The sequence below is a fragment of the Anopheles arabiensis genome, chromosome 3, assembly GCF_016920715.1.
Source record: "Anopheles arabiensis isolate DONGOLA chromosome 3, AaraD3, whole genome shotgun sequence".
In the NCBI taxonomy this organism is placed as follows: domain Eukaryota; kingdom Metazoa; phylum Arthropoda; class Insecta; order Diptera; family Culicidae; genus Anopheles; species Anopheles arabiensis.
The window spans coordinates 41,810,028-41,833,322 of NC_053518.1; the positions used below are offsets into that span (position 1 = coordinate 41,810,028).

Sequence of the window (23,295 nt, forward strand, 5' to 3'; positions counted from 1 at the left end):
AGTTGAATCTAATTTTATCCCAAAGCCGTTGGTTTTGCAAATGGATCCTGGCGCGCCTGGCATCCTCCGTACACGGTGCCGTTTGTTCGAGTAACTTTAATTAAATAATAAAATTCCTCCTCCTCCTACTCCTTGCGGTGTGGTAAGGAGAACCGCAAAATATTTACCGAACAGAAACAGGTGAAAACGATGGTACTGCACGATGTCTGGGTGGGTGTGTGTGTTTGTGTATGGGCGTGTGGTACGAGACAGTTAGATAATTCTGCAACTGATGTAAATGAGCGCAGGAATCGGTTGTATGCGCGGCTGGTAAGCATTTCAGCAAACCATGCGAAAGACCGGCAAACATACGGGAAGACTAATCCGGTACATCTTCGGTGTCTTGTAATTAGCAGAAGTAGATGACGGTTGATGAAGTGTACGGTTCTTTTGTTTAATTAAAGGAAGATAGAAAGATAGAGCGAGTTCGGTAGGAGATGTATTATTGAGATAATTTATGGACGTGAGTGTGTTAAAGATTGATTTTTTTTTATTTTAAATTTATATCAAACTCAATGTAACAGATCTTTCTTTATATTTGCCTAAGTGCCTGCTTTTCTAAAAAATAAGCAATAAAATTCATAAAACTTTTCCGTCGCTTGTCTCGCACCAGTGATTGATAAACCCGCTCCAAAGGGTACGGAAGCCTTTCGGGACCCTTATACTACATTAAATTGTCTCCCTGTCTGACACACTTTTGAATATTCCATTCCAATTTTGCTTTCGTTTCTTTCCCCTGTTTCTGCCACAAAAAGTAACACTTCCCCGACGGGTCGATGCCCGTTTCTTTTCCACTCAATTGCCTCGCCGAGTGTTACATTCGAACGACACTCGTTGCCATCGTTGACAACCCTTGTTACTGTCACGGTTTGACACCTGGCTTAAAACCGTTCGATTAACCACGGTGCACAATGGTGGAAAACTTGCACAGTGCTGTTTTTTTTGCAAAATTGATACGAAATAAAATAACGGACATGCATACATACGACCTGACGTAGGGGTCCGTGTGAAAGAGTTCACTCGCAACGCTCCTTGTCAACGCGGAACGATCGACATCATCATATGTTAAACGTGATTACATTTTAGCAGCAATCGTTCGAATTTGACACACGGCTATCAGCTCTCGTAAAAACGAGCTCAACTCCCGCCCCGAATGATTGACAGCTATCAGAAGAACCCTTCTAGGATCAGTCGCGGAGCATGAACCGTGCCGCTTGCATCATTATCAACGAATCTAATTTGTGTTTGATTAACACACTTAAACCGCAGCTGAATATAACCGAGAGCAAGAGGCGCCAACTTCATTGGAAAATGCTTTTAATATACCTAATCATAGCGGTAGGCAAACGCAATTCCCAGCTTCCGAATTACGCTCTATTGGCAGGCACACCGGTGTAGATTATCGTTACCATCGTGCAGGTGTGCGCCCGTATCTCTCAGCATTGGGAATGGCTTCGACTGGAGGCGAAATTCTGTGCCAGTACCGCAGAGCACCGTCCTAGGTGAATATATTTAATTTAATTCTCCATAGGCACGGCTGGCCAGCACCAAACAATGTCACACGTGGTGAAGCAAAACCACATTTTGTATGCCGGGAAGTCTCATGCCCAGTGCCAGAACATCCTTTCTCACCCGTAAACATCATTAGTTCGCGGTACCTATCGCTTCGTAAAATCAAAGCTGCTGACTTTCTACCGTGGCGAGGTGTGCCAAACCGAAACTACTCGGCTGGGTTTGGAATACGGCTGCACAAGTAAAAAAAAAAACCCACCCCTGGGCAAGTTCAAAGATACTCTCCCACACAACACGCCGGTGACCTTGATTGGCGGGGTATGTTTCTCGGTGTGCGAAAAACGCACCTTTTCGGGTGCAACCGATGGTGGTACGGTGAACATGCGAGCAAATTAACAAACAACGTCATTGCCAACATCGGCCAAGCATAACGCGGCAGCCCTTTCCGTCGACGGAACGGAAACAGCTGTTTTGCGGATGCAAATGCTGTACAACTGCAGATGATTGTTTTGCGTACCGCTGCTCTACGGCTGCTCTACTGATCTGTCGCCAGTGAAGTGTGAAACTATTTCGGCACACGTCACCCGAACCCCGGGTGCACTCATCGATAACAATCGATGAGCGAGAGGCGCCTAATTGAAATGGGCGGTTATGGAAATGAGCGTTGGCAGTGCTGGCAGCAACAGCAGCAGCGGCAGCAGTAGAACGCTGATATACGCTGACCCTCACGGATAACAGTTGGCGGGAATGGCTGGCACGGGCGTGTCCGTGTTTTGTGTGGTATTTGTTTGGTAATGAAATAAATTATCTGCTCGGATTACATTGGTGCAGTGTATAATCACAGCTGCTCCGCCGGTATAAATAGGGATTTTGTTGAAATCAGCATCTAATTAGGATATTTTACCGGCACAAACATTAAGTGTGAGCTTCCTGATGAGCATTGGGTGGTTTTACCCGTTAATGATAGTGGCTAATCCCAAGAAATTGAAATGTTTTATCTTTTGTGTATGTGAAGTTTTAAGTTTGTTAGCATGCGCTTGTAGACCGGTTGTTTCATAAGTTATCTATTAAGTATACACGTATTTTCTCATTCTAATTTATTTACATGTTTGTTTATAATACAAAATTGTACATCTTGAAGATCATAATTAACTTGTGTGGTAAAACAAATTTACGTTATTTTTTGAATTATTTTAATTTTTTTATATGCTGAAACTTGTTGACGAGTACACAACATACTTCAAGCTAGTAACCAGGGTAGAATAAATTACAACTAAAAATGTGTTTCTCTATGATCTTTGTATTTTTACCACATATGTTCTAAATATTGAGTAAAAATTAAATACGATCAAATCAGTTCAAATGTTAATCAAAATAAACACTGAGTAAATAAGAAAATATCACATTAGCAACAGCAAAAAGAAGCGCGAGCAACAACTCAATGAACTCACAATAGGCGATAAAGTGAAAAAATACGACTATACTTGTTTAAATTTTGGATTGATTTTTTTACTTGCGTTCATGATCATCAATCCACTTTTTTCTATGTTTTACCTTTTTTACTTGTGTATGGTAAACTCTTCAATTTAACCGTATTCATATCTCAACATTTTTTTTTTAATTTTCGTACTAACACCCCTAATCACTTTTGAAGCAAATAAAAAAGCTAACATTTGTGGGAACACGCATTTTCTGTTAGCAGTATATATTAAAAAGTTTGTAAGACAAGCAACTTGTGTTTATAATTATTCCATTGCCATCAATCATTTCCATGTATTTAAGAGGACATAATCCTTCTTCTTTCAAGCAAAATGCTTAGAATATCTCTAGACAGTATTTGTCACACTTATCCTTCGTCTGTCCCAGAGCATCCAGCTTCCAAAAAAGCAAAAGAGTACTGAATTTGTTGCGCAGTGGTAAACTAAATACTCATTCACATTGCAACTATTTGCTAAATATTCATGCAACATCTGAGGAAGGTTCTTTCAACAATCTCTCAACGGTCATTCAGTTGCATAGTGTAACGGTAACAGTGGGGTGGAAAATTGTAACGTGAACCCTTTTCGAGCTACGATGCAGACGACACACACTCTTGCATTTTATAGTGAAATCGAGACTTTGGGACAAAATGGTTAACAGCGTGGTCCAAGAAAGAGGGGGAAGAAAGTTTAGTAAGAGATGTAAAAATGTCTGTAGAATGTTTTCATCTGCCAGTTCGTTGGTGTAAGGGTATGTTCGGGTAATCTCACCGGCCAACACTTCTGGCCCATGGTCCTGGATGGTCAAGCTCAACTATCATTTGACTTTGTATTTCTACCATTTTCCAGATAGGCACATGGTGTGCATGCAAGCACGACGCACTTGTCTATCGTCACTGGATGTAAAGCGTGCTGTGGCAGTCTTTTAGGGATGAATAAGCAAAAATTGGAGAAGATGAAAGGAATTTAGTGAACCAATCATTCCCGATGACTTTTGGTACTGCCATTCATTTATTGGAAAATGGACCTAAGAGGATGGATGGTGTAGGGAGTAATTGACATTGCATGATCAAGTGCTGGTTTGGATTAGATTTTAACAGATCGATCGATTCTAATCAATCCGGTAGACACTTGAATCAGCGCATGAGCTCATAAATTATGTTTAGAAATCGTCTTTGCTCTGAGTCTTCTTTCGATTTCTTGCAGCAACAGTAAAACAAGACTAAAATTTTCAAAACTCACTGGAACTTTTCATCTTGTATCTATCTCGTTTGGAGCAGCGTACAGCAGGACATTTCCTTAGCATTTTTGTAGCAAAAGTAAAATAAAAAATACCTTCAAATTACTGCAATTTCTGTGGATCAGTTGTACTTCCTCGGCTGTTTTGTTTGTTTTTTTTTTTTTTCATTCTCAGTGGCCACACATATCGTGTACGCTTGACTCATGTACCGTACCGAACTGCTCCGAGTGCACGCTTATGCGTGGTTGTGTGTCCGACTGGGGTACACCGGCTGGGTCAAAACAATGGCTCTGAAATTAATATGCGGTTTCGGTTGAGGGACTCCTTTCTTTCCCGTCGGTCGCTGGCTTCCTAACCAGCATTGAATTACCTGTTGTCGGCTAGCTCGATGTCGGCCAACATGTGAACTTTGAAGGTTAAAAAAAAGAATCATAGGAACACATTAATAGCTGTGTGCTGTATTGCAGAAGCAAAGTATGGAGCGGTGTAGTGTGCCTTTTAGCTATCAGGCTAATTGTAGGGAAAAAATATAACGTTCAAAAGAACTTTGCGTACCAGTAGTGAGGCTGGGTATATTATGAGTGGTGAAATAAATAAAATCATAGAGAGTAATGAGGGAGCTCTTGAAACCAGGTTCTCAGTGAATGCTTTTAAAGTTAATTTAACATCATGAAATTTTAATCCGTTTCGTAGAACAAAACAATATAACTTATAGCTTCCGTGTTTTTCACGAGACGTACGACCCGGAGGGAACAAAACATAATCCTCCCATCAAAAGCATAGTAGCCTTCAGTTAGATGGTTTCTATTTCAATCATCTGCTTGCTCCACTACATCTATACCCGGTCTAGACACCAGATTGGTCTACATTTTTGGCACGTGTTGAAAGTGAAATAGAGATGCTGCTCTCCTGCATCTTACCCTTCCTAATTCTTCCCAACCAACCCCTGTTGTGCCATGGCAACATACCAAACAATCTCGCAACACCCACAGCAAACTATCTCCGGTATCTTCCTGCACGAGCCAAACCCATGATACCGCTTAAACTGGACTCTAATCGAGTTACGAATTTAACCGTACCGAGAGCGGCGAGATGTTTTTGACGACAGTATGAGCCTAGCGCCTAGCGTTATCGACCAGTGCTTACAGTGAACTGGCCACCTAGCCCTTCCTTCATTATGCTAACGCATGTACGACAAATTCCGGTCGCTTCAAAGAGTGTGTGTTTCTCTGACATTATTTCCTGCTCTTTCAAAAAGCACAAGCCCGGAAATGTGGGAATCCGGAAAGGGATCTTCCTCTCGCCGGTAAGGCATCTCCACCAGCTCTCAATAGCCACAGCTCGTGTCATTGAGATCCGTTTTTGAGGAATCTCACCGAAAACCTCTGTAAGCAGGATGGAAGCCATGCAAGGTATTTCGGGCCTGCTTCCGTTCCGTCCTGAGCACTTTGAAATCCTCGTAAGAAGCCGCACGCATCTGGCGGCACGTAGGCAGGAGAATCTAAATCAAATTTTTTAGACCATTTTTAATAGATGATTCGGAATATATTGAAAGGAAACAGTTAAACACATTCAGTTTAATGTTAGGAAAAAATGTTAAATTTTAAACACAAGAAACCTAGCCGATCAAACTGGAATGATAAAAAATACAACAACACAATACTTTTCGATTCCAACTAAACGTCTCATTTCCGTTCATCCTTTTGTGTGCTTACCATATTCAATCGAATGTGACGAAAGACAAACCATTTTGCAAAATCTCAGCATGGGTTTGCCCGGCTTCCTTCCGTTAGCTTTATCCTATGCTAGGCGCGGGCTCTCCTCGTTAAACATTTTGTTTCTAGTAGACAAAACTTTACCCGTGTTTTTCTCGGTAGCACTTTAATTGAATTGAAAGAAAGCTCTTTATCGTCTTTTTTTTTGCAGAACACTTTTCTCGGGACATTAAACCTGCCCAGGGAAAAATGGTTCGCTAAATGTGCGAAAGAATGCAGAAGAGGCGGAAAAGAAAGCAGGAAATCACTCGTTCGGTGGGAGTCTTCATAAATCACCTTGCTTAAAGTTGATCGTTTGTGCTGCTTGCCGATCGTTTTTTTCTCCTTCAAGTTGCGCGGCATGAAGTTTATCGTCTCCTTGAGTGCTTGAGTGTTGCCTGCCTTCACAAACTAAAGCCATACATACACACGCACATTGGACTGTATAGTAAATAATAGCACAAACAAACCTGTGTGTGCCTACTGAGTGCCGTGATCAAAAGCTCTACGGCACGGAATAGAACACGTCCGATTATAAAGTTGCGCTTAGCGAAGGAGAGCACAACAAAACTTTATGCCTTATTCTCGCGCGTTTTTACGGGTTTATCTCGGTTGCGTCAGAAAGGGAGAGAGCGGGCTGTGGAAAGTTTTATATTGTCACCGAATACTTATAACTCGATTCATTTTAGATTTTGCTAGTTTTTTCTGCTTTTATTTCGTTCTTTAAAAGATTGCAGAAATTTGTTTCCCGATAGCTTGCAAGGTCCCAACAAGTAGACCACCTTAGACCACGACAAAACGCTTTACGGCATCGTTTTCGAAAGATAAAGTTTGAATCCATGCACACACAACTGTTTAGCAATTGTATATGTGATATGCACGTGGATAGTAAAACCCTTGGTGAAAATCACCGAGAATCACCATATTTTACAACTGCTTATACTTTAATTCACAACACTCTTGTTCAGAGCCAAAGACAAACTCTGTAACATAAATAACACAGTTTGATACTTACTATAATTTTCTACTTCCTACAAAGCCCTTGTTGCGTCCTCGATCCGATCCGATCCAGCAACTTGTCACCAAACCAGTTAGCGTGACAGGAAAACACGTGTTCAAGCATACGCGAGTACGTTCGCTGCCTGTTCGCATCCTGTCTGTCTGCCACCGCTAAGAGAGCTTATCATACAAAACCCACTTCCACGCTCGTGCTTTAGTCATCTTTCGCCCGCCATTTTTTGTTTTGTTTTCATAGTTCAAATTGCTTTTCTTCTCACTAGACGCTACACAAGGGCAACAGGATGTCCGAAAGCTGGAAGCAGCAAACCGGGCGGCCACTAACTCGGTAACCCGTAGCATGCTTCGTCGGTAGGTCGTCGTCCACCGTGGCTTCACCGCTCGGGAAAGTTTTTTGACAGTTCATGCACCAACAAACTGTCAGCAGAAATTAAAGCTAATCCTCCCAACAGCGACAGTTCACCCGACTGGCCACCGTTCGAACCGCTGAACAGATTTACCAAAAGAAGCATTTCAACCAACCCAGCGAATGGTGGGCAACCGTCTGCCAGCAAGCGCGAAGCAAACACTAACATTGCTCGAACAAATGGCTCTCGAGCTGTTAGAATGCTTTCCAGTGTGTGCGGTATGACGCTGGAGGGGAAAAAAATCTCCAAAAATAATTCTTTACTCAACGCGACAAACAAAAAAAAAGCTACATGGGAACAAATATTCGATATGAGCCAGGGTGTACTCACGCCCAGTTGGCACGGTGTGATTATTATTCGAGCACATGTTTTATTAACTTTGTCATGTTGCTCCCGGGGCGTGCTGGGTCGTATAACTCTACCTCCCGTGGCAGCACAATTCCCGCGAGGTTGACCTTTAACGGTGGTTCAGCGCACTTCGAACTGTCGGCAGTTTCCACGCCCGAAGCATTGACATGACCCCGGAGCGTGGGGATGTCTTCGAGAATGTCCTTAATAAGAATAGCGTTGATAGTATTCCGTTCTTGCTGCAAACGAAAAAAAAAACACACACACAAGCCCAGATAGACGACTACGGTGTGGTGGCAGCGCGCCGAGACGAACACCGTAGAGACCAAAATTAATGAACCAATTTTCGGCCTCCAGGCGTCATCATGCTCTGGTAAACCGAAACTCGAACGGAAATTGAGAGCATCTTGGGCTTTCTTGGACGGTTTCTGTCGCCCGTGTTCCGGGCTACCGGCTGCGGGAGCACGAAAGAACCCGTCAATGCCTACCGAACACCGGCGTGACCCGAAAACGAATCGGGTCGTTTGTCATGATGATTGATTCGTCGACATGACGTGAACCGAAAGCACCATTAGAACGGCACACCGGCCGAAGCATTGCACAGCGGCACACGTTTCGCGACACGTTCGTTCAGCACCAATGTGTCCTGTGCGGTTTATCGTCGCAGCAGCAGCAGCAGCATCTCGTGGATTTGAGCCCATGCTTTCCGAATGCGTGATTGCACTTGACGACACGCGACAATAAACTTAATGCGACTAATTAATTGCCATTCCGATCGAAGTGTGCGGGCACGCCGTGGTAAAGTGCTTGCCCAGCAAATGGTACCCGGCTTGCCCGGTAATGCCCCCTGGTACACAAGTATCGGCTTGATGCGATTAAAGATTGACAGGTGAAGCGTGAATAAATTAAACGAAAGCCGGCTTCGATTGCAATCGGAACAGCACGAAGGGAAAGGCTTGTACCGGACCGGAGCAACATGGATAAGCCGTCCCAGGCACGTTTACTACGGGAGCAATCCAATTGAAGATAAGACAGCCTTGGAGCGAAAGCAAGGGATTGGTAATTAGCTATTTGAACGAGCGTTCAAAAAGTTTGTATTGGCCGTTCATCCATAAAATACCATTTTCCGGTTGTTTTGAGAATTGCTTTTTTTGCAATTGAAACTTCCAAGAATTGTTTCCTGTTGTGTTACGGCCACTACCAGGTAGCTTTTGACCCTCATCACGTAGCTGTCTGGTTGGAGAGCTATGGGTATACAAATGCGTGGTTAGATTGGTTTGGGTTTAAGTCGTTATTTTCTTTTTTAACGGATACAAATGTGAATATCGAAATAACGAAGATCCTGGATGGACCCTCGACATAGATGAAAGCAATTAGTGTGTTTACCTTATTGGTCTTGAGAGGGAGTGCACTGACTATCTGGAAAGAATCATTGTGGTTTGGATGGAAGTGTTAACTTAAATGTTTGAATATGATGTTATGAAAAACACGTTACATCAAAATTTAAGGGTAGACACAACAATTGTAGCTCTGAGCTGACCATGATGCCTATAGGTGTAATAATGACCAATGACATAAATTGTTTGTAGCTCTTCTTGCTCTAATAAGATGTGAATAAAATTCCCTATGTCATTGGAAACCTTTCAATGTTTAAATTATTTTTCTACTGTAAGGCCCCGAATAAAGTACGCATGTATTTTTAACAAATATCTCACTGACGCTTTCATTACATCCGGAATTGATGGAAAGTTTACGAGGTGCATGCAGAGCTATAACGTCGCCTTTTGACAACCACCAACAACAAACATACTAACCTCTTGTTCTCTTTTTTCCATTTCAGTGACTCCCGTTCCAGCACCATCAAACAGCAAAGGTAGGGTTAAACTACGTTATTTATCATCTGTTATTTCCAATTAGTAAAACTTACGGCACCTGCGCTGCGTTATAAAACAAGATACAATCGAGAAGAATTACAACTATTGAGCCATAATTGGACAACAACCATCTCAACCATCACTAATACACGGCTCACTACCCCAGCAACACCCGCGTGTCATTTAGCTTCTATAAATTATTAAGCAGTTCATCAGCCATTCTTCGACACATTGTTTCATTAGCGGGTTTTTCTATTTCTATATCCACCACCACGGCACCGACCCAAGTACCGCGACCTCCACCATACCCGTGTCTTTTATTTACGTCTCTGATTTTACCGCACCTTCGAAAGACATTCCAGCAAACACACTACTTGGTCGCATTATTACTGTCTCATTACCATTTCACAAACCTCCGCCTTGCGGTCTACCATCAGGAAGAAGAGTCAGAGAAGAAGAGAAGAGAGAAGAAGTTTAGTCATTCTGACAAGTTTACCAAAACGACCTGCCGCGTCGGTCCTGCGCTGTTCTTCTATCTCTCTCTCTCTCTCTCTCTCTCTCTCTCTCTCTCTCTCTCTTCAACTATTACGTGCGATACATTGCAGCATAAATAGTCATTACTCGCTCAGTCTGCATAGAAAGGTATGGAATTAGGTACGGCAGAACAGACTCGCTTACCGCTCCAAGTTGCGGAAGATTGAACCGTTAAATTAGATACCTTATGGAGGGTTTGGAAAGAAATACAGCGCGGAAATCAAATGTACTTTCACCCTTCCTACCAAAAATTAACGAAGCATAGCAGCTGATCTATTCTTCACCACGATGCGAACGACCGGAGGGGTTAGTTGCTAATGGAAAGTCGAAAAAGGTTTACTTCCGTGCTTGACCCGTTCGGTACGTGCCGGTATGGGGTACTTCGCGTTCGCGGTGCTTCTTTTTACGAACCCCAGAATTTCAACTACGTAAGTTCTGCACCGGCACCGGTACGGTTCGATGAACAACCGAAAGCCAAACTTTAAACGAAGGAAGCACACCGAGAAAGCTCACACGCATACTGACGATGCTCACTAATGAACCTTAGTGGAACCTCACTCACTCACTCAGCTAATCCAGCATATGCTCTACAAAGGTAAGGCCATGAAGCACAACCATGTCAACCTAGCTACTTCACCACTGGATCGCTGGGTACGTGCAGCAAGTCTTGATAAGCCACTGGAAAGCAACCGCACCAGATAGATCGATTCAGTACCGAACCGCGGGGCCGCTTTAGCGTACAACAGTTGCGGTTTGTTACAAAGGAAGGATTTAATTATAACCGGTAATGACGTTGTCGGCCACGTTGAATGCCTTTAAGTGCATCCCTTGTGCCATCGCATGTAACCCAAAACAGTTGATCACAGTACACAACCGATATGATCTAATGCACCTGTGTGTACCACAAAAGACAAGCGGCACAGTGCTACCGCGCTTCCGTTCGGTGACCGTGAATTGAGCTAACAGACTATTGTCCCCACCATTCTCACACAGCACAACATGCGTTCCCTTTGCACGCCGGGACGCATGCTTTATGACACAGTTTATGGTCTAGTAAGCACGCTGGATAGAATTATTATATGCACTCTCTTTTTAAGCTCTCTTTTTTGTCGCACTAACAACGGTTGCAACTGTGGCAAAAAGAAAGCACCCAGAAAGGGAGCGGGAATGGATGCGATGCAAACGTGATTAAATTATGTTTCTGCTAGCATCGGACCTTGGTATGGGATGGAAATGGGAATGTAAACTCAGGAGATAGAAATTTAAATTATTAAATGGGTCACAAAAAGCCGCTTGTGTGGCGGGACGGTTCCATTAACGTGATGGATATGAAATTAAAGTAATAGGGCAGATTTAGATAGAGCGAGGGCAAAGTACTTTATTTTGTTGTGGTGACCTGACAGGTTGGCTGGATTGTTTAGTGCTACTGCTATGTTGATACATCGATACAAGAGTCATAATTAATTTATTATTGAAATTTCTGGGAAAACGATCGCTTTGCTGAGAAAACATATTTTTTAAAGCGTTTTACAAAATTCTTAAATCTAAAAATGTAAAAACCACTCAATCTACATTTTAAATAACCTACTAAAAGATCATTACACGTCCAATGCTTTAACATGATACTCTCACTCTTGCATGTAGCATATTCAATTGGTAAAAGCTCATGTACTATCTCCATAAAAGCTCATTGGGCCGTTTTTTCTATTTTATATTCTGACGTCGGCATATCAAGATTCATTTGACAATATCAACCCTCACGATGTAACCCCTAAACAAGAAAGCTACATTTCATGTCTCGTGAATATAATTATGGTGCAACTGTATATCTTTTAGTCAAAAATAACGAGAGCGAACGAACGAACGAATCACTTGCCACAAATACTTTTCACCCATTCCCGATGCCATTCTAGTCACCAAGTGAAAAGCGTACCATTTGTGAAAAATATACTTTGTAGCAAAAGGTACATATGATCCGTGCAGAGGGGGAAAAGATCACTGAACCTGCAACATGAAATTAAATACAACGTTCCTCCTGTATCGACACCGTACCTTTTGCTTACTTCTGCTGCCCTCACAGCGAAACGTTACATGCTAGTTTGTATGCACGTTTCTACGCTTCTATTCATTGTATGTGTGAATAGTAAAAAAACGAGAACGCATAAAACCTATTTGCAGTCGTCTATCAACATGGCTACCATTTGGCACAAATGTTTCCCGTGCCCTTTCTCGAATCCTCTGGAGAATGATAAAAGTTTGCCACGAGATGTATCCAATATCCTGTTGCAATATTTCATGATCGATTGAGCTGGAATGCTCCGCTTTCTCCATAGTTCATCAACACGTACACGTAGCAAATGGGAAGGAAAAAGAAAACCACACAAAGGGCGTAGTATGGGAAAAATTTACGAAAAACTTCCAAATTGATAAGTCGAGCACCGTGCCCGTGCGATATCGGATCACCGGAAGAACATGAAACCATCAAATGATCGGTACATGTGCGAAGAGAACTACCCATGCTCAGGAAGTTTGAGGTGTACCCTTTAGCCCTCTGGCAGGGCCAAAGGAATGACACATTCCACATGCAACGGTTGGCACAGGGCAGGACCCTCCCAAAACGTACACTCGCAACAGTATGTACCGAGAAAATGAAGCTACACAAGCGATCGACGAACATAGCTCGTTCGGTTATAATTCATCATCTTTTCGCACAAAACCTGCCACCGTCCAATGGACAGCTCGCATTGGGATTTGTACCACATTGTGTGCACCGTAATGGTGTGTGCCCCTCTCATACACATTGGTGCAGCCGTTTGAAACTGCTCCGGGGGGAGTCTATGGTTTAAAACACGTTCATCAGTCACTTGTATCGGTGGGTTAACTCGGGAGTTTGGCAGGGGGTCCCAAAGTTCCAGTTAGTGTCGTGTTGTATTCTGCAATGGGTTCCATCGGTTCAATTTGATGGAAAGCCATACTGCCACAGTGTGCGGACGAACGAGCGAATAACAATGAAAAATTTAAATCATTCCCCTTTGGAGCTTATTTTCATCTTTCTTTCTTTTTTGTAAACCCCCTAAATTGCACTCCAGGCTATAACTCCAATTTCTCGCCCATCTACACACCACAATAGGGTGCTGGATGCGTTATGCATTACCTACCAACCCGTTGCGATGCACTTTTTTCCTGCTGACGAATTACATCCCGAGATATTTGCAAGCTTGCATACCCGTTGGATCTCGTTCGTACTTCCCCTATATCCACCTCCAATGCCACTGGGTGATGATTTAAGGTCCCGGACCCGGGTTGAAAAAATCGCACCGAGTTCGAACCCGTTACACAATATCACTCCCCCGGATGCAATGAACGATTGGGTGGATGTGTCTGTGTAAGTGTTTGAGCGTGTGGAAATTTCTGCGTTTTAGGGTGTGATGAGGAGCACTTTCGAGTGTCATATTGAGCACTTGCACTGTGCGGTTTAGTGCGGCTTGGGGCATGATTTATGGTACGGAATACGTAATGGCGTCGAAAGTTGTCCAGCGTTTCTCGTACTCGCCGGGGGGATGGTCAGCCCATATCGATGATTTACTGTAACCGAAACTCACCCACCCTTCGGTATGGTAATGTGCTGTGTGAGAGTAGTGCGAGGCAGCATCGTTACGATCATTTGTAAAACCATTGACCGGTGGAAGTGATGATAAAATGGGCACACACAGCAACCGCAGTAGCATTAGGCTGGGCTTTGAAGTCCCTTTTATGAGCGGCGCTCGGTATGCGCTGGTGTTTTTGTCAATGATCCATACATTTGTCAACAAAATTGTATGCCGAAGCGGGTTGTATCCGCTTGTTGGTCAACATTATGACCGAGTGACACCGTGTTAAATGGTTCAATAGAGAAGTTACTGGCGTTTGCTTTGGTGGAGAGAATTTCAAATAATGCAAACTTCAATCAACGGAAAATAATTTCACTTGTAGTTTTATGGTATAATAATTAATAAATTCAATTACAGATCGAGACAACCCTTTCCGCATGTTCCAGCAACCACAAAGCTGCAACAGAATCTTGCTAATGTGTGCTTAATTTTACGATAGCTCATCATCATTATTTAACCCACTCTACTAGAACGTCAGCTCTCTTCGCCAGCACGCTCGGTTTTAATTTGCTAATGACGAGTTAATATGAAATGTTACCCAAGAAGATGATTTTCTAATTACATCCTGCTTCCTTCTGCCAGCAACCGTCAGAAGCGTCGCTTTGAAGATTGACCTCCACCTTGCCATTGAGACTTTCGAAGCTCTCGCATCAGCTCCATCCCCCCCCCCCCCCATAAGGCGTTCTGGCGTTCAAGTGTGAAGAGTTAACGAAGCGTTCAAAATAATCGTCTTAGCTTGCGAGTTGCATTGTGGGCTATGGGTACGGAGCGACATCCGGCGGCCACTTACATGCCGCGCTGGTTCCACTCGTTGTCGGCAAGTCATCACGTATATCGTAAATCTTATTCATTTGGATTTACACAAAATCTGGAAAGGTGCAGGCTTTATGATGAAGAGCATTTTAAAGTAATGGATTATTTCTCAAAGAATAACAAAACACACACCTGAGTATACTGATCGCTGATACTATCGCTGCTACCTGTGTAAGTTAACGTAATTCTGCAAACTTCATTGAATAAATTTCTTGAGAAAAATGAAAAAAGCGCGATTTCCGGCACGCTTTTTCAGAAAAGCTGTATGTATCCGTTGTATTTTGTTTAGCCCAGATTTCCTTTTATTTTCCATCGTACTTGGAAAAACAAAAAATACACCAAACAGTGAAGCCGTCTCTAAATCTCGTCACGCATCAACACATCTGAGCTCGTGGCCACGTACTGTCCAAGAGATCGGGAACGGGGGTACAAAAATAAACATACACCCAGAAAAAGATTCCCCGTTTCAGGCTAGCCCAATGTTCATCCCTTTCCATCCCGAACGTCGAAACATCCGGTTTCCATTTGCGTATTTCGGAAAAATTTATTCAATAACCCACCGAACCGATGGATCCTGCACGGCGTAAGGATAGAAGCCTGAAAACGGTAGCCGGTGTTGGCGTGTGTTTTGGAATCGATTGCCCTGAAACGGAAGAGCCTACGAATCAATTCGTTTCCAATTCCAATCCGCCAAAGCTTTGTGTGTGTGAGTGTTTATCTATCTGGGTTGGGTGTAGTGCAAAAAAAAAATCCACCTCGATCACCCGTTTTTTTATATCAGCGATATTTTGACACGCAGATTTCGGTTGCTTCTTTCGCTGTTCGCCTTTCAGGGTGTGTGTGTGGGTGGTTGAGCTCTTTTTTTTGTTGGTGTTGCGCTCTCCAATTCTTCTTTGTTCCGTCGAGCGTAAGCCCCCCAGTTGCGTTAAATTGGTGTTGGAGTCACGTTTTGCTTTTGCCAAGGGAGAACGCAAGATTCGCTCGATCCAAATGTCTTCGATTGATTGATCTCGTTAGGCTGACGCGCGACACGTGAAGGCGAGAAATTGCCGACCGAAGACAGAAGACCGATGGAAGCATTTATTGATTGCAAGATGACCAGTTTTGTGGAGGGAAAAAACCAAAAAAACAAGGCAACCAGTAGAGTTAAGGTCTGATTGGGGTGATCTCTGCCATATTCTAATGATGTATTTGAGGAACAAATTGGGTAGGAACAATATGAGCAACAACACGATGACACCAATTCAGAAACGTGATCCTCGACATGAATTATTATATTACTCATTCATCTATCGTATTTTGTTTCAATCATTTTACAATCATTGTGCAACATATTGTTATTTGAGCATCATGTTTCCCGCTATTTGTATGATGAATATTGCACCTAGCACCCCAAAAATAAAGTAATGCTGTAATAAAATTATTCATACAGCGATAAAAAAAGCCATTTCCATCGGTTTACTCTTTCGCTTTAACGCAAAGTTTAAAATCCATTTGCGACTTTGTACTTTCCCTTCACTCCGTACGCTACCGACTTCCGAGCACTTCCAGAAAATTATCGACCCGCGATTACCATCAACGACCACGCGACCAGCGGAAATCGGACGTACACTGCCACCCTTTCCCACCGGAAGAGTTGATTAAAAACAAATGCTACATCATTAATAATTAATACATCGTCTACGCGTGATCGCTCTTACATTCTCTTACGCCGTGCCCTGTCAGTCCGGACCGTGCGGCACAACATTGAGCGGACTTCATTAAATAATCATTGGCCGCGTTTCGACATTCGGCGTTTGCTTTCCTGTCCCCTTACCCGGCCTCCGATTAAAACCTTCCAAATGATTAATCCCAACGTTGCCAAGACATCCACTGTTTGGGTTCCCGAAACGAACGCATACACGCTGTGTCCACGACCGTTGTAACGATGGCGGTAAAATCGACGACGCCGTTTAAATGGCGATTAAATTTGATGGCATCGATTATTGATTTCGGGTTCGATGCCCACGGGCGCCACGGAAGGGGTGATGGAAGCTAGGAAAAGGATCTTTCGGCAATATGATAGTTACAAATCAAATCATGTCGGGTCCGCCCCGCGACAACAAATTCGTTCAACGCTTCAAAGGCATAGGTTGCCGCCAGTTGTTTAGCATGTTTAACGGGACGGAATCGCTTTGTCAGTGAGGCACAACTATAGAAAGCCGAGGCAGCCTTGTGTGGTCCTTAATGTTGCGTAAGGAATAAATTTCTTTTCTTTTGAGCAGGATAAAAAGAAAACAACCTCCAATGTAGTTGTGCCACCCAGTCTGGCTGGTCTCGTTCGGTTTGAGTTACTGTCATGTGTACAAATTAATTAACTGCCTTTTCTTATGATTCTTTCGTTGTCAAATTAGATGCGATTTAGTTTGCTCCTTTCGCTTCTTTGAGGTGGTATCTGAAGATTTTATGATTGAACTCTTTCAGACGTTCCACATTTCACACGTTGCACTAGAAGGATGACAATATATCATACTTTGTTATCATTTTTGTATCTTTGATTCAACCCTTTGACCAACTTTGATTCATCATAATGTGAAATTTGTTCGAGCAATTGGTTCATCATATGTTATAATTATTAATCAATTATTATGCCTGACTGAAAATAGGTTTTTGGCCCGTCTGGTGGTACAGTCGTCAACTCTATGTCCGTCTTGAGCTCAAGCCCCGATTAGACCATTTCCTCGTACGTAGGACTGACTATCCTGCTATAGCAAACAATAAATCACTGAAAGCGAAAACCCACTAGTGGTGTACAGGCATGACATGCCTTGACCGACAACAATTGTTGTGCCCAGAAGAAGAAGAAGTACAATAGATTTAAAACATGGTTTTCATTAAATGAAATATTACCATGTTATAGTCGCTCAATTCTCAACTTCAAAAATCAAAGGTGAGCAAAATCAGGTTTTTAGGTTTTGTTCATTTTACTGGGAAATATTTTCATTACAAAAATTTGTCTCATGCAACCATCAACTCAAAATCTCTATAAAAAATAAAACCATCGAGTTGAAACTGCATTCTCTCTTTGGTAGTCGATAGATTTGGCTGCAAAAGAAAGGCTTTAAAAATACGTTAAACGGTAAGGACATTGGCTGTTTTTGTTATCCATTAAGAATAGTGAGGAATTATGTTTTTTTCGTTGGCACAACAACATGACAGGCATGTTGTTAAGTTGTATTAGTGGACGACTGTACCACGAGACCGGCCAAAACTTAACGTTTAACGTCGTAAAATATGTTCACAAAAATGCACACATTTACCCCATTTTCTTTGAACTTGTTTATTCATTGAACATTGAATTATACATTGAATGAATCGTATAAATACATAAACAAACTATAACCACTTCATATTAGACTTTAATGCCCTTTAAATTAATTGGATTTCCAGATCCCTTTCCATCATACACACGGTGCACAAATATTCGCTCTTCAAAAATCATCCTGTCTAGCCCTTGAAAGCGGCACCCAATAATAGCTAGCCCAACATCAATCATCCGTGCTTGAAACCCATTTCATAATGCCCGATTTTCAACCATAAAACTCATCGTGATTTCTGTCCGAAAAGTAGACCACAGTAGAACGCTACGCAACAGCAGCAGAAAATAACAAATCTTATAAAAAATCCAAGTCGGTCCCGATCTACTTGAACAGATTTTTTACACATCAGTAGACGAGAACAAAGATGAATCGCCCAAAGTATGGTCAGTATGGCGATACGCCGTCCCAGACAGTCTGTTGTTTTTCGCACCGCAACCGTCCCAACATGATTGCTCGTTTTCCTTTTCTGACCATGCAGGATCGAAAAACAGAGCACCATTTGCCTCCCAGTAGAACATTGAAGTGTATGCAACGTAAGTGTACAGCGTTTGGCTGTGGAAAAGTTTGATTTTTCTAGACAACTAAAAAGGGGAATGATTTTTTTCGCTCACTCACTGTCACTCTCCTCCCATTACAGCTGTGAAGCAATGCCTGTTAGCTGATCGTCTGGTAGTGTGTTGAAAGGCTTTCTTCTGTTAGCACCCTGGCCAGCATGTACTTCTCGATCAAGGAACGCAAAAGTTTCATCATTTCGCACCCAAAACGCATCGTTTTGTTTGCCATCAATCAACACAGCTCGCCCGAAAATATGCCTATGTACACGTACGGTGTGAGCATATTCTTGCAACATGCTGGTCAAAAAACGAAAGAGAGAAAGACAGATGAGAAAGAGAAGAAAAATAAGCTCATGTATCGCACCACAACGCTGCAGGAAAAGTTTTGCCAGCCCGAACTTTTATTCAACGTTGGGAAGTTTCCGTTTTCTATTCTCATGTTTATTCCTCGCTTTTTTTGTTTAGCATTCCCCAAAATGCTTACATCCTCGCAGCAGCAAAAGCTCGTAGCAGGAAAAACGATTTTCTTTTAAGAACATTGCCCACCAACAGTTTCAGCATTGTTTGCGGGTACTTTCACTCGGTGGGCAAACATTTGCGCCTTCCGGTCGCGAACACACGAGCACGAGGAGAAAAAGTACGCCGAAACAAGACTTCCAGGAAGCCTGCAACCCCAAAAGCTTGAAAGCTTGATAATAATTAATCTTATCGAATGAAAAACATGCCCCAGCACGGGTGGAAAGCATCAGTAACAGCTACTGCTGCTGCCGCGGTACAATGGCAGCTACCAAAAGGCACAATTTCCAACGCACAAGATGTATTTAGAGGCACGAAAAAACAAGCACGAAAATTTTACCAGCAAAACAACGAATCACTGACTCAAAAAGCTGCCTGCGAGAAACAACAAAGCTATCATACCACTGCTCAGACAACCTCAGCTTGGCGCGGGCATGGTTCAATAGATAATTGGCTGATTAGAGGTGATCGGATTTCAAAGGGAGGCAAAACACCGCCACTGTTGTTATCGTTCGGGGGCAGCCGTTTTGCTACAACAACCGAACTGAACCAAAATGCGCCAAAGGAAACGAACCGATGGTGCTGATTTTATTCAAGCATTTAAAATTCATTAATCCTTCTTCAAGTTCGAATGATAGTAATCTGCAGCCCGTCAACGTGCGGTTGACAGGCGCCTGACGAGACGAGAAAGTAAAGCTCGTAGACGGTGAAGCGGATATCAGAATTATAATTCGACCAACATAAAGTCCCCCTTCTTACAAAACACCACCGATCGGCCTTCCAACCATAGCCATCCAGGCAGCCCGACACAGCTTGACACACGTTCGTAACTGATGTTTAGATTGTACCTGTCCAAACGAATCAGTGTGCACTCGTCAACTCCTTTTCAAAAGCCCGTGTGTTAGAAGCGGGCGAGTTTTGAGGTTTTTGGAGCGTCTCTGGATGCGACCGTTTTCCAGCTCATTGGCACTAATTCGGTGCTCCGGTGACACAGCGACACGGATCCGGAGTGAAGTAACCGATACTGCTCAGTAACCACACACTCAGCTTTCAATTTCCAACAGCATTCAGCGTAGCGATCAGTGCAGTGCGGTCGATAATAGAGAGCTCTATTCGGTGTGTACTTATCTCCTCACCAAAACCCTTACTACACGCGGATGCACTCAAGGAAGATACGCAGACAAGTGTCGTTTAGCAGTGCCTAAGCCTAGCTAAAGCCTCTGGCTTTGTACGGAGACGCGTTAATGTAGCGGTTAATCGATTGCTTAACCACATTTTACCATCAACCACAGCGCGTTGACGAGCAGCATCCGCTGATTCTTGGAGATGCGATGCGATGTTTCACTGAGGTTTGCAAATTGACCACGGGAGATACAGAAGATGCTGTACTCCAGTAGTAGTAGTAGTAGTATATTTGTTCCTAAGGCCATTACAAGTATTGCCACTCAAGCAAAGCACCGAGCAAACAAGCAAAGGTATTTCATTTCCGACCAGAAGCCTATTTCCGCTCGTGTATTACGTACGGTTCAACGTATCGCATCCTTTTGCGGTGTTTACTGTTTAATGTGTAACAATTTCATGCCCGCTTAGTATTGGAAGTCAGAAAAAGGGACCGGAAATAGATTTTGCATCCGGTGAGCATCCACATTCAAATAGCGGACTGCTTCTCGGGATCAATCCACTTAGAATAAAGCCATCCTTAGACTGTTGTTCATATTCCCATTTTAAGATGGTACACATTGTTATTTCAAAAGCGTATCAGTATTACAATGTTTAAAACTCTCCAAACACGCTTCCTAGGAAATCATTTGTCTGAACAACAGGTCCCATGGTCTATGTTAACAGATCGAAACAAACACAATTCATCATTTGTTCGTTCCGAATGTAGCATTTTCACAACGAGACATACATTGTAAATATGCCTTAAATAAACAACCAACACACAGGAAACGATTTTCCCTCCATCACAAACAGTACCAAACTATCGTAATGGAACGTAATGGACATCGAAGTGGATCCATATTTTCTCTATTATTGAATGGCGTTTTCTCCCTTCTTTCCAGAAACATGGGAAGAAAAAGCGCTAATGTCCAACGGTCGGCCTGATGAGCCGCTCCATACGGCACTTAAAATCAACCACCAAATGTTATCCCGTAGATCGGATTGAACCTACCAGCCAAACCACATACACACATACTGCCCGGAAATGGATCAATTTCGTTCGGACGATTCAACAACAACAACAAAACACCGACAAATCGTTTTGTGTTTCTTTTTTTTCTCATAAATCGACGGTGGTTGCGGGTTGATTGAAATGGGAACTAATCACACCAACCTTCCAATTGGTGCACAAATCTCCATCACGGTATGAATCCAGCCAACGTAAGCGACACTCTAAGGTGAAAGGCTAATTGACGACAGAGAGCGAAGGGAATGTTCTTACCAGATGTGTACTTGGCCGTGCCGCAGCATCACTGTCATACCAGGGCACTGGGGCGGGTACTCGTAATCCCATGGGTTTTGGAAAACAATTCGTACGACAGGCGCAAGTGCCTTCAGGGGGCTAATTTCGGTGTCTCGTCTTTCCAATTATGGCACGCACATACACACATGTGGAACGCATAACTGTCAGATCCGGATAGAAGGTGGGAGAAAGAAGCCTTCCCCTCGGGATGCATGTATGATGCATGTTTATGTCTTAAAACAATAAACAGCCACCGCCAGCCGGTTTTTGGTTGGTGTGGTGATGACGGATATTTCGATGCATTTTCCACATCGCTCCCGGCAATGATTGTAATGGCCACTTTTGTTGAGCGTTCTAAGTACAGCTTCGGATGGTGATGGGTTTCTTTTCTTTGTTTTTTTTCGGTACAAAACCTTCCTTCCAACATCGAAAGTGGTGATTTTTGAGAATGTTTTTTTATCGTTCTTTTCGTTCCATTCTTTCCACCAACTGCACTAAAGCAAGCATTCACACGTTCCCATGGTTAGCAGCGTGTGAGGACGTCATCCTACAGAACAGCCGGCTGTAGCGTGTTCAATCGCGAAGGTCTCCCCAAAGCCAAAGCCTGTGTCAGCTTCTGGTTTGCAGTTCTGCAAATTCCGGTGATTGGAATGATGTTTCATTTCGAGTAATTACAAGCGTGTATTACCGACCGTTGCAAAATGGGTCCCAAGCCGATGGCGTAGTTATGAGCGCTTTATGATTGCCCGGGCGCAATAAGCGGTGAATGATTTGCACTGTGCTTCGCATCGTTCATCGCGCTGGAGAATGATGCATGATGAAAGATTTTTACAAACAAATTACTCTGATGAATTGATCTTTCCGAGAGGGTGGACGGTATGATGACCCTTGCAAACGCTGTTTATCCGTACTAGGGCAGCATCGTTCAAAGCACACCATCAATCATGCAGCAGGTTGTGTTGCAATGGTGGTTTTAAAAGCCTTGTTGAGGTTTGTTAAAATCTACTCACAGAAATGATTGCCAGCCGTGTTTGTTAAGCTCGAGGTAGGAAGATTGCCTTGTAGTTTCTTTGTAGGAATGCTTTTTGTTGAGTTAACATGCCGAATGACATTTAAATTGGTACGCCGGCATGGGCAATCGATGGTAACTAGTTCAAGCCCATCGAGAGATTGCAATCTATTCTAAGAAATGAGCCAATTACCTGATGTCAGTTATGCTGAACTCTAAACCAATAAGACCAGTTATTCGAATTGATAATCTTAGAAACTGGGTTGTTACGTACCATTCAAGAATCTTGGGAGTTTGATCAAAATGAGGAAAATGAAGAAGCATTTCCATACTTTAAGTCGTTTTCTATCTTATCATACAACCTGTCTCTGTTAGGTCGTAACCAACGTACTATGTCATAGCCCCCAGCAAACGGTTCTATCATCGCTATGATGTTCACACGCGCCTCGTCACCATCGCTTCATCACTTCCCACGAGAAGTGAGAGAGCGTTGATGTCCACTGGGCACCGTACCGTCGCACTGGCAATGCAGAAATTGATCGTGTACTGGACCGTCAAACGTTGATGGCACCCCGGAAGCGTTAAGATAGCACCGTTCGATTCCTCCAACATCGAACAGGTTGATCGGTGACAAACTGGTTAACAGTAATCAAGCAACGCTGCCGCCGGAAGCGATGTTAGGAGTTTCGTTATCAGAACTCTCAGGTGCCTTCAGATTGCAAGAACG

General features: G+C 43.1%; 1 protein-coding gene across 4 annotated transcripts in view; it reads left to right on the forward strand.

The window, feature by feature from the left end:
• Positions 1–23,295, forward strand: part of LOC120901959 (insulin-like growth factor-binding protein complex acid labile subunit) — a 171,198-nt gene that overhangs the window by 95,861 nt on the left and 52,042 nt on the right. For all 4 annotated transcript variants that reach the window (XM_040310352.1, XM_040310353.1, XM_040310350.1 and 1 more), the window contains one exon: positions 9,636–9,668. The gene's annotated coding sequence lies outside the window, so the exon portion shown is untranslated. The remainder of the gene's footprint in view (positions 1–9,635; positions 9,669–23,295) is intronic.